Genomic DNA, 18578 nt, shown 5'->3' with positions numbered 1-18578 from the left:
ACAAGCATGCAACAGTACGTCCTGCTAATTTTTGTGTTTTTAGTAGAAACAGAGTTTCACCATGTTGCCCAAGCTGGTCTCCAACTCCTGACCTCAAGTGATCCGCCCGCCTCTTTTCTATTTTATTGCAGAAGCTCAGAGTTAAATTTCATACTTCCTTAGGTTAAGTCTTTTAATATAATTGTCTTCTTCTTTCCACCTATTTTGTGACTTCTGTCTATAAGTGCTTGATGTAATAATTTTATGGTTATAACGTATCACATGCAGTTTTCACTGATTTGGGAAGTGAATAATGTATAATAATGAGTTGAATTTTTCTAGAATCTTAAGTATGTATCCGGGAAGTTTGTCAATTGGTGGATTACTAAATTCTGGAAAAGCAGATTAATTCTATTGTAATAAACAACATCCTGTTGTAGAAGCCACCGGGAGAGAGTTGGGAGTGCAGGATTCACCCTCTACGGTCGTGTGTGGCAGCATGTGTGCTAGTGGGTTGGAAGGGATTTCTTCCCAAGTCCCCTGTGGCAGGAGGGAACCACTGGTCTCCAAATGTAGGCTTACTTTGCCAGTGCCTCTCACTTGGCGCCTACTCTCTCAGCCATATTTCCAAACACACCTAGGAATGTTGGCCACAGCCTCCCTGGGCAATTCGGACAATGGCTTTGCAGTCATTTATCTGACCCACTTGGTCAACACGGCGCCTTGACTCAAAGATATCAGAGGAGAGAAAGGCCTGCAGTGTCCACGAGTCCATTCCTCAGGGTGGGGCAGGAGTGAGAGGCAACTTGATCTGCCCCTGCCAGCCCTGGGGAGAAGCAGTGATGAAATCTCACCTTTCCACCCAGAGCAAGCCGTTGGCACTGGCCGTCTCAGGAGGACCGAGTTTAGTTTCTAATTTAGACATCTCTCCTTTAACTTATCTTCTTCCTCACTGTGTTCTTGGAGTTAATTTGCTAAGACAGGAATGTGTGTTTGGGAAATCTCTCAGCAACATGTCACGTGGCCAGTGGCTGTTGTTATTAGCCCTGGTCCAGGGGTGCGGGCTGAAGCTCTGCCTGGGAGGGGTGGCATCTAGGAGGCTCTGCCGGTACCCCCTGCTATGGGGTGAGACTGCGAAGATGAACGACCCTCTCACCCAGTTCTCCAGGCAGGCGCCATTGTGTGGAGTGAGTGGCATTAAGGCTTCAGTCAGCATGAGATGAAGAATGAATGGACGAAAGGTATCTCCCGTCTCAAGCAGCCCGTAGGCACTCGGCACGTGTCCTCAGGCCTCATTTCATAGTCCAGAAAGGGAAAGTCCTAGAGACAACCTGGAAATTGTCCTAAAATAAGTGGAGCACTGACATGGGGAAGGGATTAAATTTGCTTTGTGTAACTTTTAAAGGGCAAAACTAGGACCCATGAACACAAGTTAGAAGGAAACAAAATTGAGTTAAAAATAAGGAAGGCTTTTCTATCCCTTAGAGTTCAAAAGTGGATTGGTCCCACAGATACCTAACTAGATAAACAAAATGTGACATACACACACAGTGGAATATTATTCTGCCTTAAAAAGAAAGGAAATTCTGGCCAGGCATGGTGGCTCATGCCTGTAATCCCAACACTTTGGGAGGCTGAGGTGGGCGGATCACGAGGTCAGGAGATGGAGACCATCCTGGCTAACACGGTGAAACCCCGTCTCTACTAAAAATACAAAAAATTAGCCAGGCGCAGTGGCGGGCACCTGTAGTCCCAGCTACTCAGGAGGCTGAGGCAGGAGAATGGTGTGAACCCGGGAGGCGGAGCTTGCAGTGAGCCGAGATAGCGCCACTGCAGTCCGGCCTGGGTGAAAGAGTGACATTCCGTCTCAAAAAAAAGAAAGGAAATTCTGACAGATGCCACAACATGGATGAACTTTGAAGACATTATGCTAAGGGAAGTAAACCAGTCACAAAAAGACAAATATTGTGTAATTCCATTAACATACAGATAATATATGAAGTGTCTGGAGTAGTCAAATTCATAGACACAGAAAGTAGAATGGTAGTTGCCAAGGGCTGGAGGAAGATGGAATGGAGTGTTAGTGTTTAATGGGCAGAGAGTTTCCGGGAAGATGAGAAATTTGGGGAGACCAACAGTCATGATGGTTGCACAACAGTGTGAATGTACTAATGCCACTGAACTGTACATTTTTAAATGGTCTGGGGCCAGGCACGGTGGCTCCTGTCTGTAATCCCAGCATTTTGGGAGATGAAGGTGGGAGGATTGTTAAGCTCAGGAGTTCAAAACCAGCCTGGGCAACATAGTGAGACCTCCATCTCTACACAAAAATGTAAAAATTTAAAAATAAGCCAGGTGTGGTGGTGCATACCTGTAGTCCCAACTACTTGGGAGGCTAAGACAGGAGGATTGCTTGAGCCAGAAGTTTGAGGCTGCAGTAAGCTATGATTACACCACTGTACTCTAGCTTAATAAATGGTGAAACGGTTTGGCTGCTGCTGAGCTGTAAGCTAAAATAGTACAGAAAAAAAATTTTTAATGAAAAAAGGAAAACGAAAAAATGGTTACACGGATAAATTTTTATGTATATATAGATATATAGATATATCCACAATTAAAAAAACAAAAAACCATGTGATTGAACATTCAAGGTCCCTGGGGCAGTGAAAGAGAAGTGGCAATTAGCCAGCTGATGACCTTAGCATGAATGTGACTCTCTGGTAGTTGCTGTTGGTTTCATTTTGGAGAAACAGTGCCAGCTACCACAATCCAATATGGAGAGGAAGAGGCTCCTTACTCAGAGTTTTAAGGACAGTTAGAAAATAGAGGCAGAAGGGCAAGCTCCCATAGGAAGGGAGAGTCACCACATGCCAAGAGATGCAATCTCATTTGCCTTCTGCTTGGAGTCTCATTTTCCACATTGGTAAAATGGGAATAATATCTACTTTGCAGAAAGGAGGAGTCACCAATGAAAGCACCAGCCACATAGTGGTCACCCACAAAAAAGCTCACTGTCATTGTTCTCTCATAATATTAATTTTTTTTGTTTTACTTTTTTTTTTTTGAGACAGAGTTTTGCTCTGTTGCCCAGGCTGGAGTGCAATCTTGGCTCACTGCAACCTCTCTGCCTCCCAGGTTCAAGCGATTCTCCTGTCTCAGCCTTCCGAGTAGCTGGGATTACAGGCATGCACCACCACACCTGGCTAAGTTTTGTATTTTTAGTAGAGACGGGGTTTCACCGTGTTGTTCAGGCTGGTCTCGAACTCCTGACCTCAGATGATGCGCCCACCTCGGTCTCCCAAAGTGCTGGAGTTACAGGCGTGAGCCACCGCTCCCAGACTGTTTTACTTTAAAAACATATTTTACCATGATTTGTTTGTCCATGATGTGGTTCCTGCCAAACCCATCTTAGGAACCAGGAAATGGAGTGGATGCTGCAAAGTACATTTTCCTCATTGTGCGTGGACACATCACTAGAACACTGCACTCTTTTAGACATCCCGGAGTGTTTTACAAAAGGAAGGGTGATTTTTTGTTTTAGTTTCGTTGAGACCACCCCCTCAGAAGCACATCAGTAGCAGAACTGAGACTTGCCTCTTGACCTGGGAGACCCTTGGCATCGCTGCATGCTCACTAAATTGTCCAGCTCACACCTAATTGCCTCAATGGGAGACTCTTCTGGAAGGAGTCCAAGGAGTATCTCATCAGCGTTCCGCACCTCTGCCAAAGGACAATTGGGAGAAAGAGGCCAAAGCCCACAAGGGGAGACGAAGGCAGCAACGCTTTTTCCTGACTAATCTATCAGCACTTCGATGCTGGCGGGGGGCTCCCCTCCCAGCCACCCCCTGCACACCTGCCTGCCGCTGCTCAGGGCACAATCGATAAGCTGGAAGAACACAGTGAAACTTCCCCAAGAACTTGAGGAACAGAAACACCTTGGGGACACCTCGAGTCCCCAAGGATTTGAGGAACAGAACAGAAATGTCGACCTGCCACTCTGCCTCTGCAACTGCGGTTTGGGGCCGTGGAGGTTCATGCCCCCCAGGCACAGAAAGGGCAATTTGGGTCTGTTTTCCGGTCAGCACGAAGTGCCTCCTCCCACTTCCTCACCCCCACTGAGGTGCATTTGGCAGTACCTGGAAGTGACAAGTGTCCATAGGCGAGGGCTGTCCAGCTTTGGCCCGCAGTGCTCCTGGCTTGGATTTAGCCTGCTCCTCACCGCCAGAGGCTCAGCTCAGCTTGTTCTCACTGCCTGCCTCTTCTCAGACGGAGGTAGTAGCAAGGTCTGGGGAGACGGTGCTCCACCGTAAGTCTCCGATAGTCCGGACATGCGCCTCACCAGATTCCTCATACCTCGCCCACAGCTTGGCGTTTCATGTTAAAGGTCTACCTAAATCCACTGACAACAGAAACCCAATTCAAACATATTTAAGCAAAAATGGGTAATTATAGGCTCTTGGGAAATCTAAGGGTGAATTTCGGGAGCTGGATCCAGCAGCCCAAATCATGTTATTATAATAGTTGTGGTGTTGTGATGTATATTGGTTTTCCTCCGCAGTTCTGGTTCATTGCTTCCATAGCCCCCTTTACAGTCTTTTGTTATAATCTTGAATGTATTAGGCCTCAGGGGCAGGCCCCAGGAAACAGAATCTCTCAACTTTCTCCTGTCCTCATTTCACCTACCCCAAAGCAAGACTAATCTTTCCCCACCTTTCTGATGGTGGGGCTTAGGACCCTTCCCAGACAAAACATTGCAGGAAGAATGTTGACATCACTCAGCTTCCACAAAAACTCAAGAGGGGCTGGGCACAGTGGTTCATGCCTATAATCCCAGCACTTCTGGAGAGTGAGGAGGGAGGATCTCTTGAATCCAGGAGATAAGCCTGCAGCAGGCCGTGATTGCACCTCTGCACTCTAGCCTGGGTGACCACAGAGCAAGACCCTGTCTCAAAACAACAAAACACCAACCAAACAAGAGGACTGGGTTCAGGGAGCTTCTGGATAGCTGAACATGTGAGGTTCCTGGAGGGTGGTGCACCCAGGGAGGGCATGGAATCTCCATGCCCCTTTCCGCATACCTCACCCTCTCTGTATCCTTTGTAATATCCTTTATAAGAAACCAGTAACTAGCCAGGCACGGTGGCTCACACCTGTAATCCTAGCACTTTGGGAGGCTGAGGCGGGTGAATCACCTGAGGTTGGGAGTTTGAGACCAGCTTGACAAACATGGAGAAACTCTGTCTCTACTAAAAATACAAAATTAGCTGGGCATGGTGGCACTTGCCTGTAATCCCAACTACTCGGGAGGCTGAGGCGGAGGCTGAGGTGAGCCGAGATCATGCCGTTGCACTCCAGCCTGGGCAGCAAAACTCCGTCTCAAAAAAAAAAAAGAAAAAGAAACTAGTAACCAAAAGTGTTTCCCTGGGTTCTGTGAGCCAGTCCAGCAAATTATTAGAAGGCAAAGAGGGAGTCATGGGAACCCCAATTTGAAGCCAGTTGTCAGGCGTTCCTGAGGCCCAGACTTGCAACTGGTGCCTGGGGGTATGGGGAGCAGTCTTGGGGACGAGGCCCCCAATTTGTGGGATGTGATTAGTATCTCCAGGTCGATAGTGTTGGAATTCAGTTGGAGAACACCTAGCTGGTGTCTGCTACTTGGTGTGTGGGGAAAAAAAACCCAATATTTAGTCACAGAAGTCTTTTTCTGTGTTGATGTGTAACCGCCCAAGGGGATCACCTATCCCACTGCCCAGATCAGTATAGGGGAGTTGCAATAGAGAAAGAGTAATTCATGCAAAACCGGCTGTGCGGGAGACCGGGGTTTTATTATTACTTAAATCAGTGTCCCTGAGCACTGGGGGAGCAGAGTTTTTAAGGATAACTTAGTGGGTGGGGGAAGCCAGTGAGCCAGGAGTGCCGACTGGTCAGAGATAAAATCACAGGGAGTCGAAGCTGTCTTGCACTGAGTCAGTTCCTGAGTGGGAGCCACAAGATCAGATGAGCCAGTTTATTGATCTGGGTGGGGCCAGCTGATCCATCAAGTGCAGGGTCTGCAAAATATCTCAAGCACTGATCTTAGGAGCAGTTTAGGGAGGGTCAGAATCTTGTGGACTCCACTGCATGACTCCTAAACCGTAATTTCTAATCTTATGGCTAATGTTAGTCCTACAAAGGCAATCTAGTCCCCAGGCAAGAAGGAGGTCTGCTTTGGGAAAGGGCTGTTACCATCTTTGTTTAAACTGTAAACTAAGATTCTCCCAAAGTTAGTTCAGCCTACACCCAGGAATGAACAAGGACAGCTTGGAGGTTAGAAGAAAGATGGAGTCAGTTAGGTTAGATCTCTTTCACTGTCTCAGTCATAATTATGCAAAGGCGGTTTCAGATGGTTGTTGTGGTGTGAGAACATATCAAAAACACAGTATTTTCCTACATAATAGTTTACCTTAAATTTGTAACCATCCAATGGGTCCTCCTTGCCTGCTGCCTAGACAACTGATTTATCAAGACAGGAGAACTGCAGCAGAGAAAGAGTTTTTAATTCATGCAGAGCTGGCTCTACTGGAGATAGAAGTTTTATTATTACTCACATCAGTCTCCCCGAGCATTAGGGGATCAGAGTTTTTAAGGGTAATTTGGTGGGTAGGGGGCCAGTTAGTTGGGAGTGCTGATTGGGCAGGTCAGAGATGAAACCACATGGAGTAAAAGCTGCCTTCTTGCGCTGAGTCAGTTCCCGGGTGGGGGCCACAAGACTAGATGAGCCAGTTTATCGGTCTGGGTGGTGCCAGCTGGTGCAGCGAGCACAGGGCTTTACAATGGTGACATTATCCCCAGGAGCAATTTGGGGAGGGTCAGAATTTTGTAGCCTCCAGCTGCATGACTCTCAAACCATAATTTCTAATCTTGTAGCTAATTTGTTAGTCCTGCAAGGGTAGTCTTGTCCCCATACAGGAGGGGATTTGTTTCAGGAAAGGGCTGTTATCATTTCTGTTTCAAAGTTAAACTATAAACTAAGTTCCTCCCAAAGTTAGGTCGGCCTGTACCCAGGAATGAAGGACAGCTTGGAGGTCAGAAGCAAGATGGGGTTGGTTAGGTCAGATCTCTTTCACTGTAATAATTTTCTCAGTTATAATTTTGCAATGGCGGTTTCATTGTGTTTCCACATTTCCTGTGTTGCCTTCATTCTTTCCCTTCTAACTCAGTAGCAAATATGGCCACCAAGATTCCAGTGTTGTGTTATCTTTACAGCTGGCAAATGAAACATATAGGGAGGCTGTTTTTTAATCATTCCAGAAAAATCCTGGGGAGAGCTCTGCCCATCCTTGAAACAATCTCTCTGATTGCCCAACCTAAACTGTGTGTCCAGTTTTTAAGTCAAAGCACGTGTTGAATCATGCCTGAACCATATGGTGTAGGAAAGGGAGAAGTGTTTGTTATTCCCTAAGGAGACTGTGAGCAGACAAAAACCATCTACTGACAATCTGGTAGAGATGTCCATGTTTATTCTTTGAAATGGAGTCTCACCATGTCGCCCAGGCTGATGGTGATTGCAATGGCGCAATCTCAGCTCGCTGTAACCTCCACCTCCCAGGTTCCAGGGATTCTCCTGCCTCAGCCTCTCGAGTAGCTGGGATTACAGGCATGTGCCACCACACCCAGCTAATTTTTTGTATCTTTAGTAGAAACGGGGTTTCACCATGTTGGCCAGGCTGGTCTCGAACTCCTGACCTTGTGATCTACTCACCTTGGCCTCCCAAAGTGCTGGGATTACAGGCGTGAGCCACCACACCTGGCTATTCTTACTATGACTTGTACAATATGTAAACTTAGCTTTTGGCTGGGTGCGGTGGCTCACACCTGTAATCCCAGCACTGTGGGAGGTCGAGGTGGGAGGATCACTTGAGTTCAGGAGTTCAGGACCAGCTTGGCCAACACAGCAAAACCTCATCTCTACTAAAAATACAAAAATTAGCCTGGTACAATGGTGTGCACCTGTAATCCCAGCTGCTGGGGAGGCTGAGGCAGGAAAATCGTTTGAACCTGGGAGGCAGAAGTTGCAGTGAGCCGAGATCCTGCCACTGCACTCCAGCCTGGGTGACAGAGGGAGACTCTGTCTTTTTAAAAAAAAAAAAAAAAAGCCAGGCCCAGTGGCTCACGCCTGTAATCCCGGCACTTTGGGAGGCCGAGGCCGGCGGATCACGAGGTCAGGAGATTGAGACCATCCTAACTAACATGGTGAAACCCCGACTCACTAAAAATAAAAAAAATTAGCCGGGCACGGTGGCGGGTGCCTGTAGTCCCAGCTACTCCGGAGGCTGAGGCAGGAGAATGGCGTGAACCCGGGAGGCGGAGCTTACAGTCAGCCGAGATCACGCCACTGCACTCCAGCCTGGGCGACAGAGCAAGACTCCGTCTCAAAAAAAAAAAAAAAACAGAGAGGGGTACAAGGACGAAAACAAAGAAGAACCTAAAGTGTCCAGAGGTGAATGGAATAGCCACATTTCATTGGTGGTGAAAAGCAGGGTGATGAACGAGTGAAAATGGTTTTGAAGGTATTGAAATGCTATTCCAATCTGAAAACAAGCCTGCTCATGCCCATCCACCTGAGTTTTCCTTAGCTTGGGCTGGTCATCAACCCCACATTCTGTCTACCACAGGGCAACATGAGAGAAAAGACTCATTTGATTCTAGTGTTCTGGCTCAAGGGCCTTCTCACCTATCTCACGGTCCCAAGTTGTGACTGTCTCAACCTGTGTGAGATCTGGACTCACCAAGCCAAAGTGCCTTCATTTTGCAAATTCATTTTTACAGAAAATATTTCTTCCTTTTACAGATGCAAGTCCTCAATAGTGCAAGTGAATTTCTAATTACTTCAAGCTGATAGAGCCAAGTCACAAATTGCTTGTGGGATGTACTGAAAAATGATGAAACTTGAAATGATTACCCGAAAGCATACAGTCTGTAAAAAATTGAGGAATACAGACTTGGGATAAAGATCCTACAAATGTAGTTCATTAACCTGATATTAAATATAAACTAATGGTAGGGAAGTGAAAACCCTATTAAAATGTCTATGAAAAAATTAGAGATACAACTTCAGAAGGTGGGAGAGTGTTCATGGATTTGGGTTATTGGGTAGAAGCCAAAATCAACCTTCCCAAGGGTTAGTCTTTTCTTGTCTTTTAAAGACCAGATAAGAGGTAGAGCCTCCACTAGAAAAATGGAACTATGAGAAAACAAACAGGGTCCCTTCTTATTTTATCTTGGACCCCCTAGAAGCCAGAGGAGGTGGCAGAAAGCACTGTGACAGTAGCTCCAACTTCCCTGCCCTCAATAACTCAAGGTATACTCATAAAGTGAACAATTATGAACTCCAGTGTCAGATGACATTCTAGAATCTGATGAAACACCAAAAAGAAGATTTAGTTCCTACCTTCAAGCTTCTTATGATGAACGGGTTAAGCCTTTCAGGTCATTGGAGTTTGACTATTTTGTAAAAAGAAAAAGTATAATTTTGAAATAGGATGTGTCTATGTGTGAAGCTTCCAGAAGGGATTTTGGAGAGTCGAGGAACTGTCTGAATGTTACTGAAGGCCTGAAGTCAAGGAGAGGGCTCCAGTATGTGAAGGAGAAATAAAAAAGGTGAGCACTCAAGAGAATGCTTGCCTTCTTATGACTTTGATTAGGGCTCTTTTTATACATCATTTTCAACAACTATAGTCAGTATCAGACAATCACGAGTTATGGTAATCTAAACATGAAAACACTGATCATCACATAAAGTGTATGTGAATGAATCATGTACACCCAAACTTGGGAAACCAAGGGTTTGTCTCTCTCTTGCTTTAGAGATCCAGAAGGTGCCAGGAAACAAAATAGGAAAAGAAACCTGCTGCTAATGTGACCAAAGTGAAGTTCTAGCAAGAGTGAGAGTCTCACTCTTGTTGCCCAGGCTGGAGTGCAATGGTGCAATCTCGGCTCGCCTCAACCTCCACTCTTGGGTTCAAGCCATTCTCCTGCCTCAGCCTCCCAATTAGCTGGGAATATAGGCATGTACCACCACACCTGGCTAGTTTTGTATTTTTAGTAGAGATGGGTTTCTCCATGTTGGCCAGGCTGGTCTTGAACTCCCGACCTCAGGTGATCTGCCCACCTCGGCCTCCCAAAGTGCTGGGATTACAGGTGTGAGCCACCATGCCCGGCTTCTAGCATGATTAATTTTTATTTTACCATCAAACTTGGTAAGGAACTGTAGAATCACTAGGGAAAGTTATAGAAAATAAACAAACATTTTTCCAGCCACAAACATTCATTACAGGGGATCGGAAGACTTCTGCTTCTGGCCGTGATAGAGTAATGGGGGATGGATTTACCCTCCTGTCTTAAAATACTAAAAAACTAGACAAAATATATGAAACAGTAGTTTTCAGATGTTAGACAACAGGCAGCACAGAAATATGATCCAAGAGGAAGGGAAAATAAAGAGGTGAACCCTGTGATTGCCCCAGCTTGCTGCCTGGAGGCAATTTCCAGATTGCAGTATAGGGAGGAAGAAATAGCACAGCAGTCTCATTGGGATGAGGAGCAAGAGATCCAGGCCAAGCGAGGTCAAAGTCACTAGAATGTATGGATCTATGCACTGGAAAGGAGGGAGATGCAGGGAAAGACAGGGAGAAAAAGAGAGCACTCCAGAGATCTATAGAGGAGCCACTTTGAAGCTTTGGCTGATGACTGATCCATGTATACACAACAGGCAACTATCTGAGGGGAAACCATCACCCAAAAGCAGCAAGCTGAACAATTCCTGAGGCTTACACAGGGCTAGGAATAGTTTGTGTTCCCACCAGTCAGAGTAGAAAGACCTCCTAGAGTCCTCAGAGGGGGACTCTTCTTATGTAGTCCTACCTTACTAGTGGGACTAAATAAGCCCTAGACTAAAAGCTGCTCTGAACTCACCATTAAAAGGCTTAAAAATGAAAGGATCCAATAGATTCCAAGTAACTTAATTTTGTACCAGCGTAAAGCTCAACACTATTTAAAAGGAAATAACAAAATCCAGCAACCAACAATGTAGAATCACAATGCCCCAGGTATCCTGTCAAAAATTACCAGGCATACAAAAACAGGAAAACATTACTTAAAACCAAAAGAAAAAGTAATCAATAGAAACAGTCCCAGAAATTATGGAAATAATGAATTAGCAGACAAGAACATGAAAATATCTATTTTAAATACACTCCTATCTATAAGAAAGTAGATAAAAACATGAACATGGTGAAAAGATAAATTAATGATACTTTTTTTTTTTTTGAGACGGAGTTTCACTCTTGTTGCCCAGGCTGGAGTGCAATGGCATGATCTTGGCTCACCGCAACCTCCGCCTGCCAGGTTCAAGCGATTCTTCTGCCTCAGCCTCCTGAGTAGCCAGGATTACAGGCATGTGCCACCCCAGGCCCAGCTAATTTTGTATTTTTAGTAGAGACAGGGTTTCTCCCTGTTCGTCAGGCTGGTCTTGAACTCCTGACCTCAGGTGATCCACCTGCCTTGGCCTCCCAAAGTGCTGGGATTACAGGCGTGAGCCACCATGCCCAGCCAAATTGATGATACTTGTAAAAGACTCAGATAAAACACATAAAGATGAAAAATGAAGTATCTTAATTGAAAAATACTGCAAGGGATAATAGTTAGATATTGCAGAAGAAAAGGTAAGCGAAGTTGAAGACAGAGCAATAGAAACTATCTAAATAATGAAGCACAGAAAAAAGACTAAAAAAATGAATAGAGCATTAGTGACTTGTGGACTTTACATATATAACCTAGGTGAACTACATGTGTATAATGAAAGTGCCAAGAAAATGATATGAGGGGGGAGATAAAATATTTGAAAAAATAATAAATAAAAGTGTTCCAATTTTGAAGGAAACTATAAATTGCAGATTCAAGGGGCTCAACAAACGCCGAGCAGATAAACGTTAAGAAAATCATGCCAAGGCACACCACAGCCCAACTGTTGAAAACCAGTGTCAAAAAAAGTTTTTAAAGCAGCCAGTGAAAAGGGGACATCTTATTTACATAAGAACAACAGCCAAAACCAATGGCAGCAGATTTCTTGACAGCAACTACATAACCCAGAAGACAATGAGACAATATCTTTAAAGTAATGAAACAGAAGCTGTAAATCTAGGATTTTGTACCCAGCAAGAAATGTTTCAAAAATAAAAGTGAACTGCCAGGCGCGGTGGCTCATGCCTGTAATCCCAGCACTTTGGGAGGTTGAGGTGAGTGAATCACGCGGTCAGAAGTTCAAGACCAACCTGGCTGAGATGGTGAAACCCTGTCTCTACTAAAAATACAAAAATTAGCCCGATGCAGTGGTGGGTGCCTGTAATCCCAGTTACTTGGGATGCTGAGGCAGGAGAATCACTTGAACCTGGGAGGCAGAGATTGCAGTGAACCGAGATCAAGCCACCGCACTCTAGCCTAGGCCACAGAGCAAGAGTCCATCTGAAAATAATAATAATAATAATAATAATAATAATAATAAAAGTGAAATTAAAATTTTTCAAACAAAAGCTGAAAGAACTCATCACTAGCCATCTGCACGACAAGAAAGAAAATGGAAGTTTTCAGGCAGGATATGTACAAGAAAAGGATCTATACAAATGACTGAAGAGTGCCAGAAATGATAAATATATAAATGACTTCTTTAAGACATCATCAACGAATTAAAGCAAAAACAATCACAGTATATTGCAGGATTCATAACATATATTGAAGCAAAATGTATCACAATAGCATAGACAAGAAGGAAGAAATAGAAGTATAGTGTTCTAAAATTCTTCTACTGCATTGTACTTAAAGTAGAAAAATATTCGAAGTTAAACTGTTATAAATTAAAGTGCAATTATGTACAAATACAAATAGACATTACAAAATATGTTACACAGATCAAATCCTGTTAAAACAAACTCCAAAGTCTTATTTCAATAATTTTATCCTTCTCAAATTTGTGTCTTTTATTCTGGCTTTAATTAGTTATAATGGCACTGTAATTTCAAAATTTAACCTGTCCCTATAGTTCAACATTTGCTCTTCTTTTATTAAATGTTGCCAAATAACAGCTGAGGAAGTATTTTCAGCATCATGCTTGTCTCACCAAGCTAAATTTGGTACTGCGGAATTTGTTGGTGAGGACAAATGATGTGAGAATTCCTATGCTTGAAGCAATGCTGGCTTTGGGCCATTTCTATTTAAATGATGGGTTTGGAACAAATTGTGTTTACAAACTGATTCTGCTACTTACAAACCGTACTACTTTCTATCTGGGGAACTATTTAAGGTCTGTGACGTGGAGGTCTTATATGTTGACATAGCAAAGAAAAGAATGGAGCACCTCCTTATTCATTTTGGAATGAGTAAGATTTTTGGAAACCACGTTGGAAAATTTGCTTACTTAATAAACTGCCATTCTTGTCAGATGAGTAGAAAAGAATACTGACCTCATTTATTTTTCCGTCAACGCATCTCTCTATTCAGGGCTAAAAGTGGGGCATATTTGGAATTAGCTTCAAACAAGCTCTGTAACTTGGGGGTAAATAATTTGATGGTGGTATAACATGCGAAGTGGTAGTGAATAGCTTAGAGAAGTAAGGCATATAGTTAATGAGTACCTCTAGATAGAGGCCCAGGCTGGCTGGCTTTGCGGTAAAAACAAGTAGGGAATTCAGGAGATCCAAGGAATGTCCCAGTTCTGCCATTCGCCAGACCTCAAGAAAGACCATTTAACCTCCCTGGACCTTAATGTCTGCAGTGGGCCAGGGCAGTGTTTCCTAAGTAGAGTGCATGCCACTGGTGGTACATCAATATTTTTTTCTTTTTAATATGTATTAGTGTATTTTAGAAAATGTAACTATATAAGAAAATCTAACTGTATTCTACCCGCAATTTTATTAATGTTATTGATTAGGATGAGTTTAAAATATAAAAATCAAGTCAATATAAAGACTACTACAGTTTGAATATCCCTAGTCCCAAATCCAGAATCTGAAATGCTGGAAAATCCAAAACCTTTTTTTTAGATGGAGTCTTGCTATGTTGCCCAGGCTGATCTCAAACTCCTGGCCTCAAGCAATCCTCCCACCTCTGCCTCCAAAGTAGCTGGATGCATCACCGTATCCAGCTCAAAATCCAAAACTTTTTAGGACTGACATGATATTCAAAGAAAATGCTCACTGGAGCATTTCACATTTCAGATTTTTAAATTAGGGATGCTTAATTGGTGAGTATATAAGTAAATATTCCAAAATTCGAAAAACTCCAAAATCTAAAACACTTTTGATCCCAAGCATTTTATTTTTTAATAAAAAAAAATTTGGGGGGGATGGAGTTTTGCTCTTGTTGCCCAGGCTGGAGCACAATGGCGTGATCTCAGCTCCCTGCAACCTCTGCCTCCTGGGTTCAAGCAATTCTTCTGCCTCAGCCTCCCTAGTAGCTGGGACTATAGGCATGCACCACTACATCTGGTTAACTTTGTGTTTTTAGTAGAGATGGGGTTTCACCATGTTAGTCAGGCTGGTCTTGAACTCCTGACCTCAGGTGATCCACCCGCCTCAGCCTCCCAAAATGCTGGGATTACAGGTGTGAGCCACCACGCCTGGCCCCAAGCATTTTATATAAGGGATATTCAACCTGTATTAGGTAAAAGCCAGAAAATAATAGGATAGGAGGAAAAAAACCGAAAGGATTTTCGTTTAAAACCACTAAAAGGTGGGTTCAAAAGGATGTTTTGAAAAGCATACACAACAGTACATAATTTTCACATAATAGTACAAATAAAATGAGAGAAATACCATGGCAACAATTTTAGAAACACTGGACGGACATGGGATAACTTACCTGGAACATGCAGGAAATCTCAACTGTCAGCCAGCAGTGGGGGAAGCTGAGAAGCAACTTCATTTGCATCCAGAACCTCTGGAAGGCCCAGGAATTTGTTGCACCCATTGTCTGTGGAATCAGAAGCGGAGGAGGTAAAGTCGAAAACAATTCCACTTGAAAGTCATCATAAGAAGCAGTGGGACATCCTCTGTCATTCCACACAGCCAGAAATCTGCCTCTCCTCAGAAGATCCCAGAAGAGGATTCTTCTAAAAGATCAAACTATAAGGCTACCAATGGCATGAAGATTGAGAGATTTATGCAACTAGGGGAAAGTTTGAACATATATTAGTGATAAGTGTACTTAAAAATCTTAAACGAAGGCTGAGCGCGGTGGCTCACGCCTGTAATCCCAGCATTTTGGGAGACAGAGGCGAGAGGATCACCTGAGATTGAGAGTTCGAGACCAGCATGACTAACATGGAGAAACCCCATCTCTACTAAAAATACAAAATTAGCTGGGCATGGTGGCACATGCCTGTAATCCCAGCTATTTGGGAGACTGAGGCAGGAGAATCACTTGAACTCAAGAGGTGGAAGTTGCGGTGAGCCAAGATTGCGCCATTGCACTCCAGCCTGGGCAACAAGAGCGAAACTCTGTCTCAAAAAATAAAAATAAAAATAAAAATAAACTTAAACAAACTATTATTTATATTATTATTTATTCTATAAAGGGTTTTCCAAGAAAAATAAATAGCTGTGTAGAAAAAGAAATCAGTTCACTATGCTGTTCAGCTGTCAATAGTATCTTTATCATTAAAGTACAGAATACCAACAAAAGACTGATTTTACCAAAATATCTATATTGGAAGAATGGGGAAGGATAGGAAATAATAGAGGGGGAAAAGGGAGTTAGGTCAGAAATATTGAAATAAAGCTTAATCTGAATCTTCCATAGCAGGAAGTCAATAGATAATGCTAAAACTTTAAAAATCAAGTACAAATATCAAAACTTCTTTTTTTTTCTTTTTTTTTTTTTTTTTTTTGAGACGGAGTCTCGCTCTGTCCCCCAGGCTGGAGTGCAAGGCGCGATCTCGGCTCACTGCAAGCTCCGCCTCCTGGGTTCACGCCATTCTCCTGCCTCAGCCTCTCCGAGTAGCTGGGACTACATCAAAACTTCTTTTTAAAGGGAAGAATTGGAGGTAAATATGAAGATAATAATTTAGTGGCCAGGCATGGTGGCTCACGCCTGTAATCCCAGTACTTTGGGAAGCCAGGGCAGGTGGATCACCTGAGGTCAGGAGTTCCAGACCAGCCTGCCAACATGGTAAAACTGGTATCTACTAAAAATACAAAAATTAACTGGGCATGGTGGTGCACACCCGTAATCCCAGCTACTCGGGAGGCTGAGGCAGGAAAGTCGCTTGAACCTGGGAGGCAGCAGTTACAGTGAGTCGAGATCCTGCCACTGCACTCCAGCCTGGGCAATAGGGCAAGACTCTGTCTCAGGGAAAAAAAAAAAAAAGAAAAGAAAATAATAATGTAGCAGCATTGAAAGCCGTAACTTCAAGGAATGGAGGACAGGCTTTCTTTCTTTTGTAACAAATATTGTAAAACTATTTCATCATTAATTATATGCAATTGATACTTAAAAAAAATTCCATTAAAAAAGTTATGAAGGTGGTATGCAAATAAGTGAACTTGGGAAAATACTAACCAGGAAGGCTTTTAAGTTCTGACAGCCAGTGAATTGATTTAAAGAAACACTGAGTTACCACTCTCCATTGCCATTTGTTTGCTGTCATGGTACCCAGACAGCTTAAGTCACATGCATTTTACGTGCATTTATTATTTATTTTATTTTTTCTTATTTTTATTTTTAATCTAGTTAGTTTTTGTTGCTGCTGTTGTTGTCGTTGTTGTTTTGAGACAGGGTCTCACTTTGTCCCGCAGGCTGGAGTGCAGTGGCATGATCTCAACTCACTGTAGTCTCCACCTCCCAGGTTTAAGCAATTCTCCTGCCTCAGCCTCCGGGGTAGCTGGAACTACAGGCATGTGCCACGGCACCCGGCCAATTTTTGTATTTTTAGTAGAGACGGGGCAGGGTGTGTTACCATGTTGGCCAGACTGGCCTTGAACTCCTAGTCTCAAGTGATCAATTCACCTGGGCCTCCCAAAGTGCTGGGATTACAGGCGTGAGCCACAGCGCATGGCACATTTATTATTTAAATCACAGTGGATTATTTGGGGAAAGGTGGTGTAGAGAATTATAAAATGGAGACATTACAGGGTTTCATAAACCAAGGCTAGAAGCTACCTGGGACACTTAAAAAATTTTAAACTCAGGCCGGGCACGGTGGTTCATGCCTGTAATCCCAGCACTTTGGGAGGCTGAGGCAGGCAGAACAAGAGGTCAGGAGTTTGAGACCAGCCCGGCCAACATAGTGAAACCCCATGTCTACTAAAAATACAAAAATTAGCTGGGCGTGGTGGCACACACCTGTAGTCCCAGCTACTCGGGAGGCTGAGGCAGGAGAATCGCTTGAACCCAGCAGACGGAGGTTGCAGTGAGCCGAGACTGCACCATTGCACTCCAGCCTGGATGAGGGAGGAAGACTCCGTCTCAAAAAAATTTAAGAACTCATTTATAAAGGTATATTTATACATTTTTGCCAAGTAAAATATTACCTCCCTCCTCCTTTTTTAAAGTTAATCTCTAGAATGGCTGGGACTAGGATATAAGATTTTAATAGTTTCATTTCCTGCTATTTGTCAATTGAAAATAGAACAGGCATAGATATGAACTACTATTCAATGGAATAAGGAGTGTAAAATACCAGGTACTAAATGAACAACTGCTTTCTTGTCCCTTACCCACCCCCGTGGGAAAGGAGATTAGCTGGCAGTCACCCAAATTATAACTGATCATTTCTTGAGTTCCAGGAACATGGTTGGGATGTGAAGAGCTCCTTTAACACAGCACAGAGTCTGGTGACTGGAAGGTCTAGAAGTATATCAGAGGAAAGGAAAAATTAATGGATAATGACCAGATTTTACATCCACCTAATGGCTTGGAATGTTCCAGTGCCTCGAGAAGGCCTTCTTGTCACATGTGAGTTCATAATAATTAGGGCCCACTGTGTCTGAGCGAATCAGGTCAAGCCAGATGCCAAACCCTAACTCAAACACTTACAGGAAGATCCCCATTGCCAGGAGCCTCAAACGTCCTGCAGAAAATCAAGAGAAGGTAAATTATTCGATCTGTTCCCAGTCTGCCAAAATGTTTTTTCTCCTGGGTACTGCTAACCTCTATGGTCTTCGCTTGTGCTTCATATCTGAAGATAATTCTACCGATGTTACGTTGTGTATACATGGAAGAATGTTTTTTAAAAGCTTCATTAACAACTTTTCCACTCTGCTGGGATTTGTTCTTGGATCACTGCCTTTGCCATGGGCCAAACCAACTCACCCATAATTCAGATATTTGTTGGCTAATAAAGATGAACTGTGCCAGCCTGTCTCTGAATTGGAGAGGAACCGGGGAACTGGGTGATGGGGAAGGAGGGAGATTTTTACTGTATGCTCTGTTATAACTTTTGAATTTCAGTGAAACCATGTGTAAGAGTTTCCTATTGCAAAAAGTAAGTACTGTTTACTTTTTTTTTTTTTTTTTTGCCTTTGCTGCAGAAATTGTAGTTGACGTGAATTACACTTCGGAGAATTGGAGGC

This window comes from Hylobates moloch, unplaced genomic scaffold, assembly GCF_009828535.3.
Source record: "Hylobates moloch isolate HMO894 unplaced genomic scaffold, HMol_V3 SCAFFOLD_4, whole genome shotgun sequence".
Taxonomy (NCBI): Eukaryota; Metazoa; Chordata; class Mammalia; order Primates; family Hylobatidae; genus Hylobates; species Hylobates moloch.
Note: the sequence above shows the minus strand (reverse complement) of the source record.